Source organism: Balaenoptera ricei, chromosome 16 (assembly GCF_028023285.1).
Source record: "Balaenoptera ricei isolate mBalRic1 chromosome 16, mBalRic1.hap2, whole genome shotgun sequence".
NCBI classification, from domain to species: domain Eukaryota; kingdom Metazoa; phylum Chordata; class Mammalia; order Artiodactyla; family Balaenopteridae; genus Balaenoptera; species Balaenoptera ricei.
Window position 1 is genome coordinate 93125653 of NC_082654.1, and position 27972 is coordinate 93153624.

At 46.0% G+C, this 27972-nt stretch overlaps 1 pseudogene; it reads left to right on the forward strand.

Moving 5' to 3' along the window:
* On the forward strand, positions 1 to 26406 carry LOC132350471 (CDK5 and ABL1 enzyme substrate 2-like; annotated as a pseudogene).
* Positions 26407 to 27972: the final 1566 nt, after the last annotated feature.

A 27972-nucleotide genomic window follows, 5' to 3' on the forward strand; every position in this document is an offset into this window, starting at 1 on the left:
ATGACCTCATCTCCAGATCCGTAACTAATTATACCTGCAAAGACCCTACTTCCAAATAAGGTTCCATTCTCAGATTCTGGTGGGCATGACTTGGACATAACTTTTGGGGGGACCCCCCATTCAACCCACTATAGCACCCAGTTCCCTGATGCCAGCCGACCTTCCTCAGGACAGCATCAGGCTGGTGATGTTCTGTCTTTCTGCACGGAGTTGCCTCTTGTTTCTTGTGGTAACAGTGAAGTTGGGTGGGGGGCGCTTCTGGCCGACCTCCGGTCATTCCAGGGACCATGCTGACGTGTCCTTCCTGGGAGGGTGCGAGCACGGCCAGGGCTCCCTGGGAATACTCTACATTGACCGCTCGGTGGTCAGACACCTGCATGGGCTGGACCGGTCCCCGGACCTCTGCACCTTCTACCACATCCACAGCCTGGTGGACTCTGTGCGGGCCTATGACCAGGAGGTGGGGACCGGCAGGATGGGTGGGAGCCCTCCTGCCTGCCACGTGGCCTCCAGCCCACCACAGACCCTCCGGTCCTGCCATGGACACCCCCATCCCATTAACCCCCAAGAGGGCTTCTGGGAGGGGTGAGAACTTGGCCATGAAGAAGACAGGGCAGGCCCTAACTGCAGCAGGTGTAGGCAAGTACTGGGGGTGCTTGGTTATTTGTCCCTCAAAGACCCCGAATGTGGGCTCTGACTTGATGGGTCCACCTCCACCTCAGCTCACCTGGGGGGTCGCTGCAGGGAGAGCATGTCCTTGGGTGATTTTCCAACTCTCCCCACCCCAGCTTCACCCTCTGGGTCCCCCTGGCCCCATTAATAGTCTTTAAATAGTGTCTCTCACCCAACAGGCCTGCGAGGGAGATTTTAATATTGTGTGGGAGTCCAGCACCCAGCGCCCATGTGTCCTGTGTGTCTTGGGAGGGGAAGGAGCCTCGCTCTCACATTCTTGCCCCAGTGCACATGGGGTCGGGGGCAGCAGACCCAGGCTTTGTTCTGGCAGAAGCTCCCTTTCTGTGAACAAGTCTTCCCCCACTCCCCTTATCCTCACTGGAGGCTCAGGAGGCCACAGCATCGGGGCACCTCCAGCACCAGGACTCCACCCTAGGGAATTTCTCAAGAGCAGAGACCAGGCCTGGAGGTGGAGGGGAGGAGGGAGCCAGCTTCTTCAGGATCCCTGGGGCTAGGATGCCTCCTACGCTGGAGGGCCTTGGACTCAGCTTAACTACCACCCAGGGTCTCCTACCCCTCCCCTGGTAGAGGGGCCCTTCAGATTCCAGGGCCCCAAGATCCTCCCCACCGACTTCTGACCCCAACTGCAGAGTTGGGAACTCAGAGACCCCCTCCACAGCTTCTTTTTTCTTGGAGGCTCCCAGAATTCCCTGAAGCTGTTATACCCAGGGTTTATTATAGTGAAGGATGCAAGATAAAATCAGCGAGGACACAAGTGACGAGCAGGGTCCAGCATCCTCGGCTGTGGCAGCCCAGGAAATCCCACCTGAATTCTGAAGTGCAGGGTTTATTGGGGTCTGTCATGTCAATGTGGGGACCACCATGTGCCTGACCTTGGCCTCCAGCCCCCGGAGGGGGGACTCAGGAAGCCCCACCGTGCATCGTGCCATCAGCACAGACCAGCCTGGACTGAGGCCCATGGAGCACGGACACTCCTGTCACACTCAAGGTGACCTCCTAGAGCCAGGACAGAGGCCCGGCCTCTCTGTGGGCAGGTGAACCTACACCGCACAGGCCCTGGTGCAGTGCCTGTTCCATGTGGTCAGCATGGGTGCACACGGGTCAGCCAGTGTCTGTGTGTCTCAGCCTGTAACCACAGACCACACTGTCCTGCTCTGCTCACAAGAGCGAGGCCAATGGAGGGACAACGGGTGTGGGAATAAAGCCGGGTCATGGTCCGGCTGGGTGAGAAAGGGTCCAAGGAGCGAGAACCCGGCTGCCCTTGCCTGGTGAGTCGAGAGCTGATGTCCACCCTGTGGGCAGCCCCTCTCCCCACATCCCGAGGTAAGGCTGCCTTTCCTTCACCCTGGGGCAGGGTCATGTCTGTGTATACAGCAGGACGCACAGCAGTGCACGCAACAAGCCTGATGCCTGCCCTTGCCATGTACTTGGGGGCTTGGTGAGGGTGGAACATCCGGACAGGACGTGGGCCGACCCCGGGGAGGATGTATGGGTGAAGTGTTTGGGAGCCTCTGGAGGGGATCCTCACCTGTCTGCACAGGTGAACTGAGGACACAGACCAAGGGTGGGCAGGTGGGGAACCCAGTCCTGGGTCATCCCTGAGGCTGGAGGAGGGATGTGGAGCTGGGGTTGATGGCGGTGGGGACGAGGGGCTGATCACAGGACAGTGAGGAGACAGATCATTTGAGGCAGCAGGGAAGGTGGAATACTGTGCCTGATGGGAGGACGGAGAGACCAGCGGGCGGCGCTGCAGGCGCAGGGTAGCAGGCCTGCTCCCTGCAGGGCGGTGCCAGAGCCCCGCACCGCTGGAAACCCCGCGGTGTCCGGACAGAACCCAGAGGATGGGGGGTCGAATGGGCGAGAAGAGTTTGGAAAAGTCACCTTATCTCCACATGTCCTGGGGGAGGGGTTCCCTGCTCCAGCCTCTTTCCTTAGAGTCTCCCCACCTGGGGAAGTCAGCACCCTCAACAGCCGGTCGTGCATGGCTTGCAATTTGTCAGGAGGATGAAAGGGAAGGTGGGGGAAGGAATGAGAAACAAGCTCTACGTGTTTGGACAACACATGCCACTCTAATTTCCAATCAGGAAGAGGAATTTCCCAAAGGCTCAGGCTGGCCCTGTAACCAGAATGGGGCTTGAAGCAATCCTGCCACTTTGTGGCCCGTTCCAGAAACAAGTTGAAGACAGTTGCTCAGGGGCACTGCAATCCACAACGCCTGCAGGGTTGTAAATGACAACTATGGTGGGAAAATGTCTTGGGGTAAGTAACTGAAAAGGACTTGAAAACAAGGCAGGATTGCAGGAACCGGATTGCAAGAGGTAGATTGGACTCGCTGTTAAAGCACATGAAAGCTGCTCAACATTGCCTATGATTCAGCTGGCCAAAAAGGGTGTACAGGTTGAAACCCATACGAACTTTGTGGCCAACCAAACATGCGGGAAATACAAATCAACACTACAAGATGTAGCACTTTTCCCCAGTCAGAATGGCCATCCTCACAAAGTGTAAAAACAAGAAATGGAGGAGAGGACGTGGAGAAAATGGAACCCTGCTATGCTGATGGTGGGAATGTCAATTGCTAACAGCCACACTGGAGAAGGGTATGATGTTTCCTAAAAATTCTAAAAAATAGAGCTACAGAGACTTCCTGGTGGCACAGAGGTTAAGAATCCAACTGCCAAGGCAGAGGACACAGGTTCGAGCCCTGATCCAGAAAGATAACACATTCTGCGGAGCAACTAAGCCTGTGCGCCACAACTACTGAGCCTGTGCTCTACAGCCCGTGAGCCACAACTACAGAGCCCGTGTGCCACAACTACTGAAGCCTGACACCTAGAGCCCAGGCTCCAAAAGAAGACAAGACACTGCAATGAGAAGACCACGCACTTCAACGAAGAGTAGCCCCAACTTCCTGCAACTAGAGAAACCCCACGTGCAATAACGAAGACCCAACACAGGCAAAAAAGATTAATTAATTAATTAAAAAACAATAGAGCTACAGAGCATACAGCACTTCCACTCCTGGGCGTATATCTCAGGATAACCATAAATCAATAGGACAGAGGCACTTCAAATATTAGTGCAGCACTTTTGCAGGAGCCTCAACTTGAAAACAATATAAATGTCCTTAGAAGGAAAAAATGGATAAAGAAGATATGGTACTTATGTACAATGGAATAGTACTCAGCCATGAAATCAATGAAATAAGGCCAGTTGCAGCAACTCGGGTGGACTTAGGTACAATCATTCTAAGTGACATAAGTCAGACACAAAAAGACACTTAACATAAGGTATCATTTATAGGTGGAATCTAAAAATGGCTACACATGAACTAAATTACAAAACAGAAACAGAGTCACACATTTAGAAAACACACTTATGACTGCTAAAGGGGAAAGGTGGGGTGGGGTGAGACATAAACCAGAAGGTGGAAATTAGCACAGATACCGATCCAAAGACCAAATAGGTAATCGACAAGACCTACTCTATAGCTCAAGAACTGCACTCAGCACACTCTAGTCACCAGAAAAGAATATATACGACTGGTAAGAATCTGAAAAAGAATTTATGGATGTCTCTCTGTAAGTGAAACAAGTGGATGTGCAGTAGCAAGAAAGACAGAATTGAAAAGCAGCTACACCCCATTATAAGAATAAATTGCAAAAAAACTAAAAAAAAGACAGAGAGAAAATGTTACAAAATACGCTCAGGGGCTGTGATGCAACCTGGATTGACCACATCTAGACGCACAGTTAGATGGGCCCTAAGGCTGGACACTCGTGGGGCTGAGAGGCATGGTGAGGATGAGTCAGCAAATGCGACGCCTTTAGAGTAATACTTCCTGGTCCCTATTCCATGGATCCCAAATCTCCAGGTGCAGGGGACCCTTCGTACAGCTAAAACATGCATGGGACACACTGATAATGGTACAATATTGCATCGGGAAGAGTTTAAGAAAAGGCACATCATCTCCTCATCTCCGGGTGCTCGGGTTCCCCCCTCCAGACTCTTTCCTAACAATCTCCCCACTAGGGGAAGTCAGCACCTTCAATATCCTGTTTCGCACAGTCTGGAATTTGTCCGGAGGATGAACTGGAATGGGGGGAAACAATGAGAGACAAGCCCTAGGTGTTTGGACAGGCACATGCCACTCTAATTTCCAATGAGGAAGACGAAATGACCAAAGGCTCACCTTGCCCTGGGAACCGGAATAGGGCTTGAAGCAATCCTGCTGTTTTGTGGCCAGTTCCCAAAGACACAAGTTGAAAAGTGGACCTCGGGGGCACTGCAATTCTCAATCCTGCAGGATTGTAAAAGATACCTAACGTGGAAAAATGCCTTGAGGTAACTGACCAAAAAGGACTTGAAAGCAAGGCAGAATTTTGGGAACGGGATTTCAGGAGGGAGATTGGTCTCACCTCGAAAGCACATGGAAAGGGGCAGAACTTCTTCAACGATGTCGTTGGCCAAAAAGGGCGTATGCATTTTACATGAATATATTCACAAAAAAACGCATATGCCCTTTTTGGCCAAGCAAGCAGGCGCGCGGTGCAAATCAACACTACAAAGAAATATCACTTCGCATCAGTCCCAAGGGGCATCCTCAGAAAGAGTAAAAACCAGAAATGCAGGATAGGGCGTGGAGAAAAGGGAGCCTTTTTAAGCTGATTGTGGGAAGGTAAATTGCCAACGGCACTCTGGAGAAGTGTATTGTGTTTCCCAAAAAAATCTAAGAAACAAAGCTATAGAGCATATGGCACTTCCACTCATGGGTGTATATCTTAGGAAAACAAAAACTCAACAGGACACAGGCACCACAACGTGTAGTGCTGGTCTGTTACAAGAGCCTCGACTTGGATACAACTGAAATTTCCATGGAAGGAAAACATGGATAAAGAAGATGTCATATGCATGTACAATGGAATATAACTCATCCATGAAATCAATGAAATAAGGCCAGTTGCAGCCACTCGAGTGTACGTAGGTATGATCATTCTCAGTGACATAAGTAAGACAGAAAGAGACTTATCATAAGATATCAGTTATAGGTGGAATATCACAATTGCTACACATGAACTGAATGATAAAATAGACACAGAATCACACATTTAGAAAACTCACTTATGACTGCAAGAGTGCAAAGGTCGGTTGACGTGACACATAAACCAGGAGTTTGAAATGAACACACATACCGTTCCATAGACCAAATAGAGAATCAACAAGACTTACTCTAAACCTCAAAGGACTGGACTCAGCTCACTCTACACACCGGAAAAGATTATATACGACTGGTAAGAATCTGAAAAAGAATTTATCGATGTATCTCCGTACGTGAATCAAGTGGGTGTACAGCAGCAAGAATCACAGCACTGAAAATCAGTTACTCCCCATTATAAAAATAAATTACAAAAAAAAAAAAAAAGACACTGAGTGAAAGGTAAATTCTTATACAATTCGTTCAGGGTCTGCAAGGCAACCTGGATTGACCATATCTAAACACACAGCTGGATGGGACCTAAGGCTGGACACTCGTGGGGCTGAGAGGCTTGGTGAGCATGAGTTAGCAAAGGCAGCCCCTTAGAGTAATACTGCCTGGTCCTGATTCCATGGGTCCCAAATCTCCAGATGCAGGCGACCCTTCGTACAGCTAAAACATTCGTGAGCCACCCTGAGGATGGTACAGCATCAGAAAGGGAAGAGTTTGGAAAAACCACCTCAATTCCTGGCGTTCGGCTTCCCACCTCCAGCCACTATCCTAAAAAACTCCCCACTTGGAGAAGTCTGCACCTATAAAACCCTCTTTCACACAGTTTGGAATTTGTCCAGAGGATGAAATGGAATGGGGGGAACAATGAGACACAATGGCAAGGTGTTTGGACAGGCGCATGCCACTCTAATTTCCAATGAGGAAGAAGAATTGACCAAAGGCTCACCTTGCCCTCTGAACCGGAATAGGGCTTGAAGCAATCCTGCTGTTTTGTGTCCAGTTCCCAAAGAAACAAGTTGAAAAGTGGAGCTCAAGGGCACTGCAATTCACAATCATACAGGATTCTAAAAGATACCAAACGTGGAAAAATGCCTTGAGGTAAGTCACGAAAAAGGACTTGAAAGCAAGGCAGAATTGTAGGAACGGGATTTCAAGAGGGAGATTGGTCTCGCCTCGAATGCACATAGAAAGGGATAGAACTTCTTCAATGATGCCATTGGCCAAAAAGGGCATATGCGTTTTTCCTGAATATATTCAGGAAGAACGCATATGCCCTTTTTGGCCAACCAAGCCGGCCCGCGGTGCAAATAAACACTACCAAGAGGTATCACTTCCCATCAGTCCGAAGGGCCACCCTCACAAAGTGTAAAAACCAGAAATTCAGGATAGGGCGTGGAGAAAAGAAAGCCTTTTTACACTGTTTGTGGGAAGGTACATTACCAACAGCACTCTGGAGAAGTGTATTGTGTTTCCCAAAAAAATATAAGAAACAAAGCTACAGAGCATACAGCACTTCCACTCGTGGGCATATATCTTGGGAATACCAAAACTTGACAGGACACAGGCACCACAATTTTTAGTGCTGGTCTGTTTACAAGAGCCGCTACTTGGATACAACCGAAATTTCCTTGCAAGGAAAACATGGATACAGAGGATGTGATGCTTAGGTACAAGGGAAAATAACTCAGCCATGAAATCAATGAAATAAGGCCAGTTGCAGCAACTCTGGTGTACTTATGTACGATCATTCTCAGTGACATAAGTCAGACAGAAAAAGAGACTTATCATACGATATCAGTTATAGGTGCAATATCAAAATTGCTACACATGAACTAAATGACAAAAGAGACACAGAATCACACATTTAGAAAACACACTTATGACTGCTAGAGTGCAAAGGTCAGTTGAGGTGAGGCATAAACCAGGAGTTTCAAATGAGCACACGTGCCGTTCCATAGACCAAATAGGGAATCAACAAGACTTACTCTAAACCTCAAAGGACTGGACTCAGCAAACTCTACACACTGGAAAAGATTATATACGACTGGTTAGAATCTGAAAAAGAATTTATCGGTGCCTCTCTGTAAGTTAATGAAGTGGATGTACTGCAGCAAGGAATACAGCACTGAAAATCAGCTACACCCCATTATAAAAATAAATTACAAAAAAAAAAAAAAGACACTGAGTGAGACATAAATTCTTACAGAATTCTTTCAGAGGCTGCGATGCAACCTGGATTGACCATATCTAAACACACAGTTGGTTGGGACCTAAGGATGGAAACTCGTGGGGCTGAGTTGCTTGGTGAGCATGAGTCAGCAAACGCAGTCCCTTTAGAGTAATACTGCCTGGTCCTGATCCCATGGGTCCCAAATCTCCACATGCAGGCAACCCTTCGTACAGCTACAACATGCATGGGACACCCAGAGGATGGTACACCATCAGATCGGGAAGAGTTTGGAAAAACCACCTCAATTCCTGGCGCTCTGGTTCCCACCTCCAGCATCTTTCCTAAACATCTCCCCAGGTGGGTAAGCCAGCACCTTTAACACTCTCTTTCACACAGTTTGGAATTTGTCTGGAGGATGAAATGGAATGAGGGGGAAAATGAGAGACAACCCTTAGGTGTTTGGACAGACGCATGCCACTCTAATTTCCAATGAGAAAGAGGAATTGATCAAAGGATGAGCTTGCCCTCGGAACCGGTATAGGGCTTGAAGCAATCCTGCTGTTTTGTGGCCAGTTCCGAAGGAAACAAGTTGAAAAATGGAGCTCAGAGGCACTGCAATTCACAATCATGTAGGATTGTAAAAGATACCTAACGTGGAAAAATGTCTTGAGGTAAGTCACAAAAAAGGACTTGAAACAAGGCAGAATTGCCAAAACGGGATTTCAAAGGGAGATTGGTCTCTCCTCGAAAGCACATGGAAAGGGGCAGAACTTCTTCAACAATAACCTTGGCCAAAAAGGGCGTATGCTTTTTTCCTGAATATATTCAGGAAAAAAGCATACGCCCTTCTTGGCCAACCAAGCAGGCGGGTGGTGCAAATCAACACTACAAAGAGGTATCATTTCCCATCAGTCCGAAGGGCCATCCTCACAAAGAGTAAAAACCAGAAATTCACGGTAGGGCGTGGAGAAAAGGTAGCCTTTTTCCGCTGATTCTGGGAGGTAAATTGTCAACGGCACTCTGGAGAAGTGTATTGTGTTTCCCAACAAAATCTAAGAAACAAACCTACAGAACATACAGCACTTCCACTTACGGGCGTATATCTAGGGAAAACAAAAACTCGACAGGACACAGGCACCACAACGTTTAGTTCTGGTCTGTTTACAAGAAACTTGTCTTGGATACAACCACAATTTCCTTGGAAGGAAAACATGGATAAAGAAGATGTCATACGTATTTACAATGGAATATAACTCATCATGAAATCAATGAAATAAGGCCAGTTGCAACCACTTGAGTGTACTTCGGTACAATCATTCTCAGTGACATATGTCAGACAGAGAAAGATACTTTTCATAAGATATCAGTTATAGGTGGAATATCACAATTGCTACACATGAACTGAATGACAAAATAAACACAGAATCACACATTTAGAAAACTCACTTATGACTGCAAGAGTGCAAAGGTCGGTTGACGTGACACGTAAACCAGGAGTTTGAAATGAACACACATACCATTCCATAGACCAAATAGAGAATCAACAAGACTTATTCTAAACCTCAAAGGACTGCACTCAGCACACTCTACACACCGGAACAGATTATATATGACTTGTAAGAATCGGAAAAATAATTTATCGATGTCTCTCTGTAAGTGAATCAAGTGGATGTACAGCAGCAAGAAACACAGCACTGAGTATCAGCTACATCCCATTATAAAAATAAATCACACACACACACAAAAAAACACTGAGTGAAAGGTAAAATCTTACACAATTCGTTCAGGGTTTGCAAGGCAACCTTGATTGACCATATCTATACACACAGCTGGATGGGAACTAAGGCTGGACACTCGTGGGGCTTAGAGTCTTGGTGAGCAGAAGTCAGCAAAGGCAACACCTTTAGAGTAATACTGCCTGGTCCTGATTCCATGGGTCCCAAATCTCCAGATCCAGGCGACCCTTCGTACAGCTAAATCATGCATGGAACACACAGAGGATGGTACCCCATCGGATCGGGGAGAGTTTGGAAAAACAAGCTCATCTCCTCATCTCCTGGTGCTCAGGTTCCCACCTCCAGCCTCTTTCCTTACAATCTCCCCCCTTGGGGAGATCAGCACGTTCAACACCCTTTTTCGCACAGTTTGGAATTTGTCTGGAGGATGAACTGGACGGGGGTAACAATGAGAAACAACGCCTAGGTGTTTGGACAGGCGCATGCCACTCTAATTTCCAATGAGGAAGAGGAATTGACCAAAGGCTCAGCTTGCCCTCCGGAACCAGAATAGGCCTTGAAGCAATCCTGCTGTTTTGTGGCCAGATGCCAAAGAAACAAATTGAAAATTGGGGCTCAGGGGCACTGCAATTCACAATCCTGCAGGATTGTAAATGATACCTAACATGGAAAAATGCCTTGAGGTAAGTCATGAGAAAGAACTTGAAAGCAAGGCAGAATTGCGGGAACGGGATTTCAATAGGGCGTTTTGTCTCGCCTCGAAAGCACATGGACAGGGGCAGAACTTCTTCAAAGATGTCATTGGCCAAAGTGGGTGTATGCGTTTTTCCTGAATATATTCAGGAAAAACGCGTATGCCCTTTTGGCCAACCAAGCAGTTTTGTGGTGCAAATCAACACAACACAGAGATATCACTTTGCATCAGTCAGAAGGGGCATCCTCACAAAGTGTAAAAACCAGAAATGCAGGATAGGGTGTGGAGAAAAGGGAGCCTTTTTACGCTGATTGTGGGAAGGTAAATTGCCAACAGCACTCTGGAGTAGTGTATTGTATTTCCCAAAAAAATCTAAGCAACAAAGCTACAGAGCATATGGCACTTCCACTCATGGGCATATATCTTGGGAAAACCAAAACTTGACAGGACACAGGCACCACAACGTTTAGTGCTGGTCTGTTTACAAGAGCCTCGACTTGGATACAACCGGAATTTCCCTGGAAGGAAAACATGGATAAAGAAGATGTGATACTTATTTACAATGGAATATAACTCAGCCATGATATCAATGAAATAAGGCCAGTTGCAGCAACTCTGGTGTACTTAGGTACGATCATTCTCAGTGACATAAGTCAGACAGAAAAAGAGACTTATATCAGTTATAGGTGTAATATCAAAATTGCGACACATGAACTAAATGACAAAAGAGACACAGAATTACACTTTTAGAAAACTCACTTATAACTGCTAGAGTGCAAAGGTCGCTTGAGGTGAGGCATAAACCTGGAGTTTGAGATGAGCACACATACCGTTCCATAGACCAAATAGGGAATCAACAAGAGTTACTCTATACCTCAAAGGACTGGACTCAGCACAGTCTACACACCGGAAAAGATTATATACGACTGGTAAGAATCTGGAAAAGAATTTTTCGATGTCTCTCTGTTAGTGAATCAAGTGGATGTACAGCAGCAAGAAACACAGCACTGAAAATCAGCTACATCCCAGTATAAAAGTAAATTACAAAAAAAAAAGAAAAAAAAAGACACTGAGTGAGAGATAAATTCTTACAGAATTCGTTCAGGGGCTGCGATGCAACCTGGATTGACTATCTAAACACACAGCTGTATGGGTCCTAAGGCTGGACACTCGTTGGGCTGAGAGGCTTGGTGAGCATGAGTCAGCAAAGGCACCCCCTTTAGAGTAATATTGCCTGGTCCTGATGCCATGGGTCCCAAATCTCCAGATGCAGGCGACAGTGTCCATATATAACAAGGGCTACCGCAGGTCATCATCTATTCGTCCACTGGAAATCAGTGTCCACAAAATACACAGGCACCCACCGCACAACAGCTATCAGTCACACTGGAAATCAGTGTCCACATATAACAAGGGCAACCACATATCAACTGCTACAATTCCCAATGAAATCATTGGCCACCTATAAAATCTGATATCACAGGTCACCTGCTATCAGTCTCACAGGAAATCAGTGTCCACATATAACACGGGCAGCCACAGCATCAATAGCTATCGGTCTTATTGAAATCACTTTCCCCATATATCAGGGGCAGACACAGCATAAACAGCTACCAGTCACACAGTAAACCAGGGTCCACATATAAGACCGGCAACCACAGCATCAACAGCTATCATTTTCACTGGTAACGAGTGTCTACATAACACAAGGGTAACCACAGTTCACATATTATCATGTCCACTAAAATCAGTGTCCACGTATAGCAAGGGAAACCACAGATCAACAGCTATCTGTCACACTTGAAATCAGTGTCCGAAAATAACAAGGGCTACCGCAGGTCAACATCTTTTGTCCACTGGAAATCAGTGTCCACATATTAAAGGACACCCACAGCATAAACAGCTATCAGTCTCACTGGAAATCAGTCCACATATAACAAGGGAAACCGCAAGTCAACCTCTATTTGTCCACTGGAAATCATTGTCTACATGTTATATGGGCACACACAGCATCAACAAATATCAGTCTCACTGGAAATCAATGTCCACATATATAAAGGGCAATCACAAGTCAATGGCTCTCAGTCTTTCTGCAATTCAGTGTCCAATATAACATGGGCAACTTCAGCATCAATGGCTATCAGTCTCACTGGAAACCAGGGTCCACATATAATAAGGCAATCACAGATGAATGGCTATCAATCTCACTGGAAAGCAGTGTCCACATTTAACAAGGCAAGCCCAGTTCAACGGCTATTAGTATCACTGGAAATCACCGTCCACCTCTCATAAGGGCAAATAAAGCATCAAAATTTATCAACCTCACTGGAAATCAGTGTCCACATATAAGAAGGACAACCACAGGTTAACGGCTATCTGTCTCATTGGAAATCAGCGTCCACATATATAAAAGGCAACCACAAGTCAACAGCTCTCAGTCTCACTGGAATTCAGTGTCCAATATAACATGGGCAGCCTCAGCATCAATGGCTAACAGTGTCAATTGGAACAAGGGTCCACAAATAATAAGGTGGCCACACATCAATGGCTATCAGCCTCACTGGATATCAATGTCCATATATAATAAGTGGAAATGAAGGTCAACCTATATCTCACTGGAAAACAGTGTTCACATATAACAAAGTCAACCACAACAACAAAGGCTATCAGACTCATGGAAACAGGGTCCGTATATACATAGGGCAACCACAGAATCAATGGATATCAGTCTCATTGGAAATCAGTGGCCAGATATAACAAGTGCAACCACAGTATCAACAGTTCTGAGTCCCACTGAAATCACTGTCCAAGTATATCAAGGGTAATCACAGTTCAAAAGCTATCAATCCCACTGTAAATCAGTGTCAACATATAAAAGGGCAACCACAGCATCAGCAGATATTAGTCACACTGGAAATCAGTGTCCACATATAACAAGGAAAACCAGAGCATAAAATGTTATCAGTCTCACTGGAATTCAGTGTCTACATATAACAAGGGGAACTACAGATAAAATTTTATCATTCTCACTGGAAATTATGTCCACATATAAAAAGGGCAAGCAGAGCATAAACGTCTATCAGTCACACTGGAAATCAGTGTCCGCATATAACAAGTGCAACCAGAGCATGAACGGCTTCTAATCTCACCGGAAAAAGCTGTCCACATTTAACAATGGGAAGCACAGTTCAATGGCTTTAGTCTCATTGGAAATCAATGCCCACCTACAATAAGGGCAACCAAATCATCAACGGCTACCAGCCTCACTGGAAATCAGTGTCCACATATAATAAGGGCAACCACAATTAAACGACTCTCAGTCTCACTGGAATTCAGTGTCCAATATAACATGGGCAATCTCAGCATCAGCGGCTCTCAGTTTCATTGGAAACGAGCGTCAACATATAATAAGACAGCCACGGGTTAACCGCTATCTGTCTCACTGGAAATCAGTATCCAAATATATCAAGGGCAAACACAGGTCGATGGCTATGAGTCTCACTGGAAATCCGTGTCTACATATAACAAGAGCAGCCACAGTAAAACGTCTATCAATCTCAATGGACATCTGTGTCCACTTATAAATAGGGAAAGCATAGCATCAATGGCTAATAGTCTCAGGGAAATCAGTGTCCACCTCTAAAGAGGACCGCCACAGGTCAACAGGTATCAGCCTCACTGGGAATCAGTGTCCTCATATAGAAAGGGCAACCACAGCATCAACGGATATCAGTCTCAATGTTAATCAGTGTCCACATATAAAATGGGCAGCCACAGCAACAACAACTATGTGTCCCACTGGTATCAGTGTCCACATATAACAAGGGCAGCCACAGCATCAACTGATATCAGTCTTAGAGGAAATCATGGTTCACATAAAACTAGAGCATTCCCAGCCTCAACAGCTATCGGTCCCACTGAAAATCAGTGAACACATTTAAACATGTACCCACAGAATCAGCCCCTGTAAGCTCACTGTAAATATCTGTCCACATATAACAAGGGCAAAAACAACTCAACAGCTATCAGTCTCACTGGAAATCAGTGTCCATATATATTAAGTGCAAACACAGGTCAATGTCTAAGCATCACATTGGAAATCAGTGTACCCATATAACACGGAACCACAGATCTACAGCTATGTCTCACTGGAAATCAGTGTCCACATGTAACAAAGGCAACCACATATCAACAGCTATCAGCGCCAATTAAATAATTGGCCACGTATAAAAATTGAAACCACAGGTCACCTGCTATCAGGCTCACAGGAAATCAATGTTCACATATAATACAGGCAGCCACAGCATCAACTGCTCTCAGTCTCATAGAAATCAGTTTCCCCATATATCAGGGGCAGCCACAGCATCAACGGCTACCCCTCACACAGAAAACGAGGGTCCACATATAAGAATGGCAACCACAGCATCAACAGCTATCATTTTCACTGGTAACGAGGGTCCCCATAACACAAGGGCAACCACAGGTCACTTGCTATCACATCCACTGAAAATCAGTGTCCACATATAACAAGGGAAACCACAGGTCAACAGCTATCTGTCACACTGGAAATCAGTGTCCAGATATAACAAGCACAACTGTAGGCAATATGTATTTGTCCACTGGAAATCAGTGTCCACATATTACAAGGGCATTCACAGCATCAACAGCTATCAGTCTCACTGGAAATCAGTGTCCAATATAACATGGGCAACCACAGCATCAACGGCTATCAGTCTCACTGGAAACCATCGTTCACATATAATAAGGCAGCCACAGATGAACGACTATCAGTCCCACTGGAAATCAGTGTCCACATATAAAATGTACTACCAGATCATGAACGGCTATGAGTCTCACTGGAAAACAGTGTCCACATTAAACGAGGGTAAGCACAGTTCAATGGCTATTTGTCTCAGTGGAAATCAGTGTCCACTTATAATAAGGGCAACCAAAGCATCAACGTCTATCAGCCTCACTGAACATCAGTGTTCACATATAACAAGGGCAACCACAGGTTAACGGCTATCAGTCTCACTGGAAATCAGTGTCCACATTTATAAAGGGCAACCACAATTCAAAGACTCTCAGTCTCACTGGAATTCAGTGTCCAATATAACATGGGCAACTTCAGCAACAATGGCTATCAGTCTCAATGGAAATCAGGGTCCACATATAATAAGGCAACCACAGGTCAACGGCTATCAGTCTCACTAGATATCAGTGTCCACATATAACAAGGGCAACGAGAGCATCAACGGCTATCAGACTCACTGGAAAACAGTATCCACATTTAACAAGTGCAAGGAAAGTAAATAGCTATCAGTCTCACTGGAAATTTGTGTCCACATATAATAAGGGAAAACGAAGGTCAACCTATGTCTCACTGGAAATCAGTGTTCACATATAACAAGGTCAACCACAGCAACAATGGCTGTCAATCTCACTGGAAACAGGGTCCATATATAAATAGGGCAACCACAGAATCAACGGATATCAGTCTCACTGGAAATCAGTGTCCACATATAACTAGAACAAACACAGGTCAGTGGCTATCAGTCCTACCGGAAGTCTGTGTCCCCATATAACAACGGCAACTAGAGTTCAACGGCTATCAGTCTCACTGGAAATCAGTGTCCATATATAACAAACACAAGAACATGTCAATGGCTATCAGTCTCACTCGAATTCAGTCTCCAAATATGAAAAGGGCAACCACAGCATCAACGGCTTCAGTCTCAATGTTAATCAGTGTCCACATATAAAAAGCCAGCCATGGCATCAACAGCTATCTGTCCCACTGGAAATCAGGGTCCCCGTATAATAAGGGCAGCCACAGCATCAATGGATATCAGTCTTACAGGAAATCCTGGTCCATATATAACAAGTGCAGCCACAGCCTCAGCTATCAGTTCCACTGGATATCAGAGAACACAATTATCAAGTATACCCACAGAATCAATGGCTTTCAACTTACTGTAATACATGTGCACAAATAACAAGGGCAACAACAACTCCAGAGCTATCTGTCTCACTGGTATTCAGTGTCTAGATATATCATGTGCCCACACAGGTAAACTTCTATGTCTCACTGGAAATCAGTGTACCCATATAACAAGGGGAACCACAGGTAAACGTCTATGTCTCACTGGAAATCAGTGTCCACATATAACAAGAGCAACCACAGCATCAATGGCTATCAGTATCACATGAAGTGTGTCCACATTAACCAAGGGCAGCCACAGGTCAACGGCTATCTGTCTCACTTGAAATATGATTCCACATACAACAAGTGCAGTCACAGCATCAAGAGCTATCAGACCCACTGGAAATCAATGTACACATACAACAAGTGCAACCACAGCATCAATGGCTATAAGTGTCACTGAAACTGGGTCTGCATATAACAATGGCAACGACATCATCAACGGCTATACGTGTCACTGGAAATCAATGTGTACATATAACAAGGACAACCACAGCATCAAAGGTTATCAGTCTCATTGGAATTCAGGGTCCACATATAACCAGGGCAACCACATGTCAACGACAATCAATCCACTTGAAATCAGTGCCCACATATCAAAATGTCAATCGCAGGTCATCAGATATTTGTCTTACTGCAAGTCAGTGTCCACATATAACAAGGGCAGTCAACACCATCAACAGCTATCAGTCTCACTGGAAATCAGTGCCCACATATAAAAAGTGCAACCAGAGCATCTACGGTTATCAGGCTAACTGGAAATCTCTGTCCACAAACAACAAAGTCAAGCAAAGTTTAATGGCTATCAATCCAACCAGAAATCAGTGTCCATATAACAAGGTCTACTACTGCATCATCGGCTATCAGTTTCACTGTAATTCAGTGTCCACATATCACAAAGGCAACAACGGCATCAACGGTTATCAATCTCACTGGAAATCAGTGACCACCTATACCAAGTGCAACCACAGCATCCACAGCTGACAGTCTCTCTGCAAATCAGGGTCCACATATACCAAGGGCAGCCACAGATCAACGGCTATCAGTCTTACTGTAAAATCGTATCCACATATAACAAGTGCAACCACTGCATCAACATCTATCAGTCCCATCGGCAATCAGTGTCCACATATAAATGGGCAAGCACAGCATCAACGGCTCTCAGCCTCACTGTATATCACTGTCCACATATCTTTTGTAGCACTTGAGCTATTCCCACAGAATGTATTGTCAGGGAACTGGAAATAGTGTAACTCCTGTTTCTGATTTAATTTACAGGGGTTGTGGGTGGTCAGACTCAGTTAGTCCAAATACTTAAGAAATCAGTTGGAAAGAAAACATCAGATGAGTTCTACTTGTTGGCACAGTAACACGGTGTGTGTCTGGGGAGTAGAGGGTATTCACATGGTGATGAGAGTAAGACTTGAAATTCCAAAGAATGAATAACAAATATGATATAGAACATACAAATATGGTGTTATGGTCCGTTCTTCAGAGATGTCACATCTGAATTTAAACACTTAAATTAAAAATCTTCAACCTGTCATTTTCTCAAATAGAGATCTTAAGAGAATCTGGATAAAACAGGGGCTACATTTGAGGTTCAAAAGAATGTTGCTTAATAATGAATCATGCACAGTTACTGGACAGGTGAGCTGGTCAGCAGTGCACTGACAAGAGGGATGAGGCATGTATGTGGGACCTTGGAAGATCCTTTTATTATAGTAGGAGGATCAAATTTGGGGAAGGGAAAGCAGATGGAGTTCTCTGATTTTTTAGAAGTATTTGACCTATATTTAGAAATTCATTGTTATTTAACTTAATATCTGAAATTTTGTTTGACTATGAAGAAAAAAAATTCACTCAAGTGTAAATGTCTCTTTCCTAATCATATGTTAGGAAGGAAACATGTCTCACGGACCTTATTTGTGGTACTGATAAGAATACATTTATGATATAACAGCAATAATTCTGTGAACATCACCATGGAAGTCAGCTAACTTACCTAAGGTCACTGCAAATCCACAAAAAGAAATTAAGGTTTCCTACCTCCAACTAAGCAGATAAGCTTTCCTGCAGTACACAGAGCCTATACTCTGAGACCCTGAAAAATGATGTTTTCTAAAAAAATCCAAGCTGAATACAACTTGACATTCTAGCTGGATTAAATATGTAACAGAGCTTCTAGTTTTACCCAACGGAAAGAAATTTTAAAAGACGGAAATGGTAGGATGATCTGACAACTAGAAAGATACTTTTAGAGTTTACAAACATTAATTTAAACCTTGGTTCATAGTCTTAATTTTGAAAAAGTTACTTAATCTCCCTGAACTTCACATTCTCCTGGGTACAATGAGGATAGTATGAGATAATTTTTGCAAATCACAGTGCCTCAAGCTCTGGTAAATGCTCGATAAATAGCACCAACTGTATTTATTAATAATAGTTAATATTTTAATCATTTACTACTCTCACCTTCAGATGACCCAGACAACAAAGCTATTATTTCTCTCAGTGACTGACACCTCAAGGAAAGCACTAACCTGATATAACAATGACTAAAAGAAGACCATTTTAGTGAACCCACACATGCCCACACATCTCCCACCACTACACACACACTTCAGTTCTCAGAAATAATTAACTGTGAACAACTACTTTATTCCAGATACACTGTAAATGCTGTAAACTGATCTACATTTCTACAGCTTCAGAAAATGGTCTCCCCATAAAGTATTAGCTAACAGCAGAGCACTGCAGGGGGAACAAAGACCTGTCAGAGTGAACAAAGCAAACTGTTAGGTAAATCCATAGTTTTATAAAGTCCATAGTTACACACTTTCTATGATCAAAACAAAAAAAGCTTTAACTTTCATTTTCTGGATTTCAGAAGTACAATTAAGGGTAAATGAACTTCAAATTGAAAATTCTGTTCTTCCACTCTTCTTAAAGCTTTCAAAAGCCTACTCAAGTAGCAAAATAAATTTTTGTTTGTTTCTAGACCTTATTTTTCCTTCTTTCTTCTCATCTTTCCCATGTATTATTGCTCAGACGATTAACAACTGTGTCTGTTCATCCTCGGTGACCCTTACCAACATGCAGATGCTGAAATTCCATCTTCGTGGTCAGAACATTTTGCTTTATCTTTTTGGGAGACAGGTCCCAACACAGCTTTTCTATTTTGCATGAGGCCTTTCCACCACAAAAGTGGATTCCTCTTACAATTCCAGGGTCAAACAGTCTGTCAGATCTGGCCTGCTCTAATTCAGATGTTGGAAGAGTTTAAAGAAAAAACAAAGCCGCCCTTTGAGGCAAGTTCATGGCCTGTTTCAGAGATAAGCCTGCCGGGCTCCACATCTCACCCCATCACCATGGAGGGAGCCAGGTTCCTGATGCAGCGTGGCCTCCTCAGAATGCCTCTGAAAACACAGCATACACAACACAGATGAATTAAATACAAACTCCTCTGCAGAGACTTAAATCTTTTGAACAAGTAATCAATAAATCTGAAGTATCCTAAAATGAAATTTCATAAGCACTGACTGGGTTGGGATTTAAACAAATGCTTTTGATCTGCCTCAAACCAGGCTGAATGCTTCCCTCTGCATGGGTCTTCTTCCCAGTGATGCACATTCATAACAATCCCAAGTTCTAGCCACTATTTTAAAAAAGCATCTAATTAGCTTTGATGTGCCAGCATTCAGTTAAATGATGTAACTAAAGAGTCCTTTGGGAAACTAACAAAGTGTGAATTGTTCAAAATTTTTGAGAGTATGAATTATTAAAAATTAGTCAAAAATTACATCTTCCATCCAGTCTCCCAAACTAGAAACCTTGGTTTTGACAAACCTGCACATCCTAAATCCAGTCAGTCGCCAAAACCAATCATCTCTAACTCAGACAGGCCTCTAGAATTAGACTATCATTCACCACAATTGCTTTCGCTCTCGGACCTAGTTGGAACGATTTCAGTACTCTCTACCTTGATTGCCAGTCTCCTGCATCCACCTCTCACCATGCAGTGAGACCTCACCAAAAGCAAAAACAAGCACTCCCTTCTCTTGCCAGGAAAATCCTTGTAGATCTCCAGTGATTCTGAGATGGAATTCTGGGTCCTGGTCTGGCCTGTGACGATGCCCTCACGGATAGCCATCTGCCCACACATCTCCTCTCGTCCTTCTCAAGTCCCCCTTTGTTCCTGCCAACCTGGATACCTCCCCGTTTCCTGGATGTGCCAGGATCCATCAGAGCCTCTGGGGCAGAATGAGTTTTTCTCTCAAAGACAGCTCAGCTTTCCACCTGACAAACTCCTACTTAACCTTCCAGTGCCGCTTTGAATGCCCGCTCTCTATGGGGGGCTTCTCCCCCTTTCCTTCCCCAGGCAGTTGAGTGCATCATCGTCTGTGTTCCCGCAGCACGTTTAGCATCTGTACCAGCATTTCCTCTGTGTGAGTATTCACTGTGCTGCCCTCTCCCCAGCGATAACATGATCTCCCCTAAGACATGAACCATGTACAATTCCGAGGCTGGTATGAATGTTAACACTGACTGAATCCTTTACTGCATGTTAGCTTCATCATGATCTAACACAAAGTACATGAAATTAAAGCCAGGCAACTCCTGGGTTTAAATCATAAATCCTAGCACCGTCTTCTTCTAGAAACTTAGCTGTGGATCTTTGTGCTTCCTCACCTGTAAACTAGTAACACAACCAGCTCATGGAAGGGTGGGGAGGGAGGGAGGGAGAACTAAGGAAGATTAAATGAGAAAATACATGAACACTGCCAGGAAACTTCCGGGTATGAATATATGCATCAACAATAACAAAGATAAAAAGGCCCTGGCACCCTCTCTGTGCTGGCATGTGGTCAACCATCTCCCCATCTAACCACTAGTACAAAGGCCCACGGAGGACACAGGAGCTGACCGATGCCACAGGGTAAGTGCCAGCAAAGCCAAGACTCAAGCCCAGTTGGGGATCTAACCATAAGCTCCAAACATTACTTCACTTACCTAAGTACCCAATAGTTGATCTGATCCTCATCAAAATTCCTTTTACTTTCCTCATTTTATGGATGAAAAAACTGAGCCTCAAATAAATAACTTGCCGCAAATCATACATAGAATTACAGGGTAAACAAGCTAGGATTCAAATCCAGTGTGTCTAAATTCAAAACACTTCAGTCAAAATCACATGGGCTATCATCGATATAAAAGGTGCAGACATACTATAAAACAGAAGACTGGCATGAACCTCAGGAACAGCACCTGTGTGGCGGTGATTCAAAATGAAGCCAGATTCCCCCTGGTTAAGGTGATCAAGACAGACAGGCTGATAGATAGATGATTGATAGATGGATGGATAGATGACTGATAGATGGTTGATAGATAGATGATTGATGGATGGATGGATAGATAGATGATTGATGGATGGATAGGTCAATGATAGATAGATAGATAGATAGACAGATAGATAGATACATAGATACCTAGATACATAGATCAGTTCATCTTAAGAAGGAAGCTTCACAAGTCACAGTACATCCCGGGGAATCTTCTTTCACATGGGAAGTAATAAGAAGATATCACAATATTTTATGTGGTTTATTTTCCAAATATTGAAGGGAGACCGGAGTTGTGATGGGTAAAGAACAGGAAGAAGAAAAACAGGCACATATGGACGTTTTGTTATTTACTATCATCTCTTGATCTCAGCCAGGGTTCATTTCCATCGTCTCCAAACCTCTCTCTCAATCGCGCACACACAGAGGAGAAGGGGTGTGGTCAGAAGCAGAGCACAGATGTAACCAACCCACAAGGATGAGATCTTTACCCTGCCTCATAAACACTGAGCTCCACACGGGGAGCCAAGCAGACTCCAGGTTCCATTTGCATGATCCACCTCCGTAAAGATCTGAAGGCAAACCTTGGCTGGAAACCAGAACATATCATTTTTTTCTTTTTTTTAAATTAATTTTTATTGGAGTACAGTTGATTTACAATGTTGTGTTAGTTTCAGGTGTACAGCAAAGTGAATCAGTTATACGTATACATATATCCAATCTTTTTTAGATTCTTTTCCCATTTAGGTCATTACAGGGTATTGAGTAGAGTTCCCTGTGCTATACAGTATATATACAATGGAATATTACTCAGCCATAAAAAAGAATGAAATAATGCCGCTTGCAGAACATATCATTTTCATTAAGGTTTTAGATTTAGCAAAGGTCAAAAGCAGGGCCCAAACTACCCAAGATCAACACACTGTGACACTGCCCAGAAGCAGTTCTGATAGCTCTTGAACCACAAGTTTATGTTCCTTCTTAAGTTGAAATGATACAGTGCTGCCTGGTGGTGCTACCCCTTCTGGAAAGTGACAGGCTCTTATGCCAAGCAACTCTGCTCTACCTCGTCTTAACTCCCATCCCCACATTAGGGAAAGTCAAGAACCAGAAAGGGTGTGCACACTCCCTTCAAGCAAGTACCTCCATCTTCAAGCAAGAGTCTGTTCTGCAAAAGCCTCTTTGGACCACCCCAGCTCAATGTAGGGCTCCCCTGCCTGTGCCCAGAACGAACTTCTGTGCTGTCAGTGGTTGGATCCAGCTCTGCCTCTGCAAAACCAGTGACATGACAGAAACACCACGCTTTGAGGCTTCCACATAAATCATGGGCTCTGTGTGTTTATTTTTTGAAACGCAAATACAAACAACACGAAACAAAAAACTAGACATGGGAGGTTTGCTGGATTTCTTATGAACTTTTGGTTGTGGAGAAGAGGCATGAAATTGGGATCTTACAGCATCTACGAACAGCAGTCAGGAGGCTCCACCCAATTATCTAATAGGTCGAACAACACACTGGACTGCAGATATTAGGAATTTGTATTCTTTACTCTGTGCCATACGTCCCAAGGTCAGGGACTGGTACATCACAACAGACTTATCCCTGTTGTCAAGGACATGTGGAAGGGTTCCTGAACCAGCAATTTAGAGAGGAATGTCTGGTCCCCCTTTCTTGGTAGGTCAAGCTGGCTGGACCAAAGTGCTCAGCTAGCAGTGGTGCTTGCCTCAAACTTGCAGAGGAGAAGTCTCCTATCAGAGTTAATCTGGAATGGAAGAAGCTACCTGGAAGTGGAAGAAAGCCAGATCCTGAGGTCAAAGAGGAAAATAACACAGTGCAGGGGGGTGTTATTGGGGCAGGCTGGGTAGATAAATAGCCAGATTACCATAAGGCAAGTTGCTATGTGCTGTAACAGAAGATCCAGGAGGAGAAAGTGAGGAACACTGGAGAGGATGGAAGTGGGCTGATTCGAGAAGTCTTCGCTTAAGAAGTGATACTGGAATACTACTCAGCCATTTAAAAAAAATGAAATAACGCCATTTGCAGCAACATGGATGGACCTAAGTGAAGTCAGTCAGACAGAGAAAGACAAATATATGATATCACATACACATGGCATATAAAAAAAATGATGCAAATGAAACTTATTTACAAAGCAGAAATAGACTCACAGACATAGAAAACAAACTTATGCTTACCAAAGGGGAAAGGGGGGGAGGGATAACTTAGGAGTTTGGGGTTAACAGATACAAACTACTATATGTAAAATCGATAGCCGCCCGTGCCCCCGGCCTGGGCCTGGACGGGTAGCGCCAGAGAAGGCGAATCGCCTCCCAGCGCTGCTCGTTCAAGGTTCTGGAGATGCCGCTGGATGTGTCTCGGTCCAAAGAACCAAACATGTATCCGGATCCCGAGACACAAAGGCCTGAAGGAGACCCACTTCACCAAGAACATGAGGCAGTAGGACACCAAGCACAGCAGGATTGTGCTGATCTGCGCCCAGCCGTCCCTGTGTGCAGCCTTCTCGGCCCAGACCCGTGGAGAAGGCCTGCGGGCCAGTGGCCTGAGGGTGGACAGCCAGAAGCAGAGGATCCATCCGGCGGTGTGTGTCCGTGTCTTCCGAGATCGTCTTCCCGTTGGAAGGCGTTGAGTTGGGGGCGGATGGCAAGGTCGCGTCTTACGCCAAGTTCCTGTACCCACCAACGCCCTGGTCAAGTTCAAGTCGGACCGCCCGGCCCAGCGGCCCCGCCCTCTGCTGGGGTCCGGATGCAACCCCGTCCCGCCCAGGGCGGCGCCGGCCGGCTCGGAACGAGGGGCCGCCGAGGGGGACGCCCTGGAGTACCGCCCCGCCTCCTGACGACCCGCAGCGGCCCCGCGGCCAGCACGAGCGCGTCCTCGTCCTCGTGTCCTGCACGCCCGCGGTGTTAGAGCAGGTGAAGCCCTCCGACCTGGAGAAGCACGTGAACGGGACCTTCCGGGAGCAGTTCCCGCACATCCAGCTGACGCGGAGCAAAATCAGGAGTTTCAGACGAGAGATGCGGCACCTGTCCGAGGAGTGCGGTTTGGAGCCCGGGACGGTGTCGGCGGCCTCCATGAACTTGGAGAAGCTGGTCCTGCAGGGCGAGCCCAACAAACAGAACCCAAACCGTGCCGGGCGCCTGCGCGCTGCTGGCCGCCGAGATCAACAGCGACCTCGCCAGAACCACGTGAAGCAACTCACGGACACGTCAGAAGAAAGGTTTCCATTCCACAGCCGGGATCCAATTGAGTTTGAGTTCACGGTGCTCGTGGCCTTGGAACTTGGTCTCCACCCTCCCGAGAACCAGCTGTCACCTCATTACGGACGCCTCCCCCCGCAGTTCCAGCCAGGCCTCTGGGCGCTCCTGGCGCTCCTGGCGCCTCGTGGGCCCGCGGGCGCGTTTCCAGGCACTGGGTGCGGACGCGCGCCCCGCCCTTGCTTCCTTGGAGGGACACGGCTTCCGTTCCAAAGCACACCACCCCGCCACGGTATTTCTGAGAGCCCTCCTGCGTTCCTCCGTGAACACAACCTGGGGGGTTGGTATTGTTTCTTCTGTTCCTGTGCCTGCGACTGGCCTGGCGCCAGGACCTAGGATGCGCGGTGGTGAATCCTGACCTTACAGCGTTTCTCCTCTGCATCACCCAGCCTTCCGCTACCGTCGCAGCCTCCGATAGCATCTGGTAGAGACCTGGGGTCCAGCGCTCACTGCACGCGCTGGATTGCAGGAGTGAACCTGCTGGCGCGTTCATCTCGGCTACTTGGGGTTTTCGGACGTGGAGACCGCACTGTGGAGCCCCACCTCTCCCCGCCTCCTCGGCCGGCTCCCTCCCTCCCCCCAGCCCCGTGTCCGCCCACTTCCCCGCATCCGCATGCAGAGCTCTGGCGTCAGCCTAAACCCAGGAGAGCAGACCCCCGGTTGGTTTTGGTCTCATTTTTCACCCTCGGGCCTCTATTCCTCCGAGGATCGCGTCACTGTGAAGTCCTGATGCCCCGGGGTCACGCACCCCAACAGGCCTCTGGGCACAGAACTAGCCCACCCCACGCAGGGATCCGTCTCCCCAGAAAAATCCCCCTTGCCCGCGACACTTGGGACCTTTAGGATGACTAGATTGCTGGCTCTTGATTTTCCTAAGCAATATTGTGGAGAAACCGTGTTTACTGTCGTGTAGGATTTGGTTGTGGGTCTTTGTTTCCTAAGGGAACAGAAACTGGTTAAACAGCGGCGTCTGCTGAAGCTGTGACTTAAACCACGCTTGACCCTCCAGCGGGGAGGAGACTGACCACTTCACAGCCCTGCCTCCCCGCAAGGGTCGGGCCAGCCTTCTTCCAGCAGGAAGTGGGAGCCGCCTTGGCCGGAGGAGCCGCCACACCAAGCCGACCCCAAGGGCTGGTCGTTGTCCTTCTGGGCAGGTCTGTGCCCAGCACACCAGCTTCTCCACGCACATGTGGCCCAGTTCCTCCGCTTGCTGCCCCACCGGCAACACTGAAGACCGTGGGCTGGAGCTTCTCTTTCACGAGTCAGCTGCTCTCAAAAAGTACCAGGTTGGCTGGGCCGTTAAGCTGCTTCCCTACTGCTGTCCCATGAACCGTCACTAGAGGGGCTCCAGGACAGCCCCACCCTGCATCCTTCCCGTGTGCACTGGTGCTTTTGCAGAAAGGAGACACCAGCCCTCGTCAGCGTGCTCAACCACCAGCAACTCGGGGAGACCCCAGCAGGGGTGCAGGACGGCCGCTCCCACCCTGCTGGCTGCTGTGGCTTCTTCCTCATCACTCACTTGGGCTAAGGGGTGGGGGGACTGCAGGATGGAGCGCGAAGCCCAAGTTTGTACCCGGCCTTATTTATTGAGGAGTGCCTCTGCCCTGTCCTCCCCAAGACGGCCCCCAAAGCCCACGTGCACCAAGGGGGGCTTGAAGGATGAAGCTGCTAGACCCCAGGCAGCTCTTCTGAAAAGCGACCTGTCCTGCCACCACAGCGTCTCAAGGACACTCCTGTTGCAGGCACCGCAAGGGACCGACTTCCAAATGTATGTCCTGGTTTACAATTAGCCTTGCGGAACACGTCTTCCTGGGAATTTCTATACAGATGTTAGAATGGCTGATACAGTCACTTAAGTTTGTGTGTTTATGTAGTGAAAATTAGTCATTCACCAAACCCGTCTGTAACCTTCCCTTTAATGCACTGTGTCCTTTTTAATAATGTCAAGAGCTGCCACTGCGTGGTAGTCAAGTGAAGCAAGTATTCAAGGCATTAAACTTCAGCCTGAACTGTCGCCCCCTAGAACCAGCCCAGACATCTGTGTCCAAGGGCCTGGGGCCACTCCCTCAGCACCTGGAAGCCGCAGCGGACTTAAATGTGCACTATGTGGCTATCTGATCTCACTGTCTAGTCACGTGTCATGGATCTGTTTGCAAAAAGTAATGTATATTTGTGCTTTAAGTAAAATTTGGTTTTGCAAAAATAAAATAAAGTCGATAAACAACCAGGCCTACTGTATAGCACAGGGAACTATATTCACTATCTTGTAATAACCTATAATGGAAAAGAATATGAAAAACAATATATATATATCTGTATGTATATATATGTATATACACAGGTATACTGAATCACTTTGTTGTACACCTGAAACAGTGTAAGTCAACTACACCTCAATTAAAAAAGAAAGTCATATTAGAACTGATAGGAAAGTATGTAGAAAGTTGCCCTGGAGAAAAGGGATACTATGGAGAAGGCTCTTTGGGCAAGGTAAATCAGTAGTATGTGTACAATCATGAGTATCAACATGTACACATTGTATTTAGGGCACAATGAGTATTTTAGCTATAGCATAGTGTACTTTATATTCAGGGAAAGTCTACTAGTTGGAACGGAAACAGGAGGGTGATGGTAGGGAGCAGAGAAAGATAAGTGGAGAGAGAGAAGATGATAAGAAAGATGAGATGGAAGGACCATCCCTTGTAAAGGCTCTGCCTGGCAGCTCAGGAAAATGGCCATGGAACTACTGAAGTTTCTAATCTGGTGACACGACTAGAACCCCTCCACAGCAAGCTTCTCTAATTCACGTGCCTGCAGGGCCCAGGCTCTTCATGTAATGAATGAAGAAGCCATGTGAAGGCGGGGATGAACTACGCCATCTGAAGGGGGCTGTGCTCCCCAGCTCCAGGGGATTTTTATCATTTGCGAGTATAGGCCAATATCCTCAGCTCTTTAAAATAATGTTTATTGACATATACTTGACATATAACATTGCGTAAATTTAATGTGTACAACATGTCAATTTGATACATTTCATATTGTAGTGTGACAGTCACTGTAGCGATAATTAGCACCTCTATCAGGTTACATAATT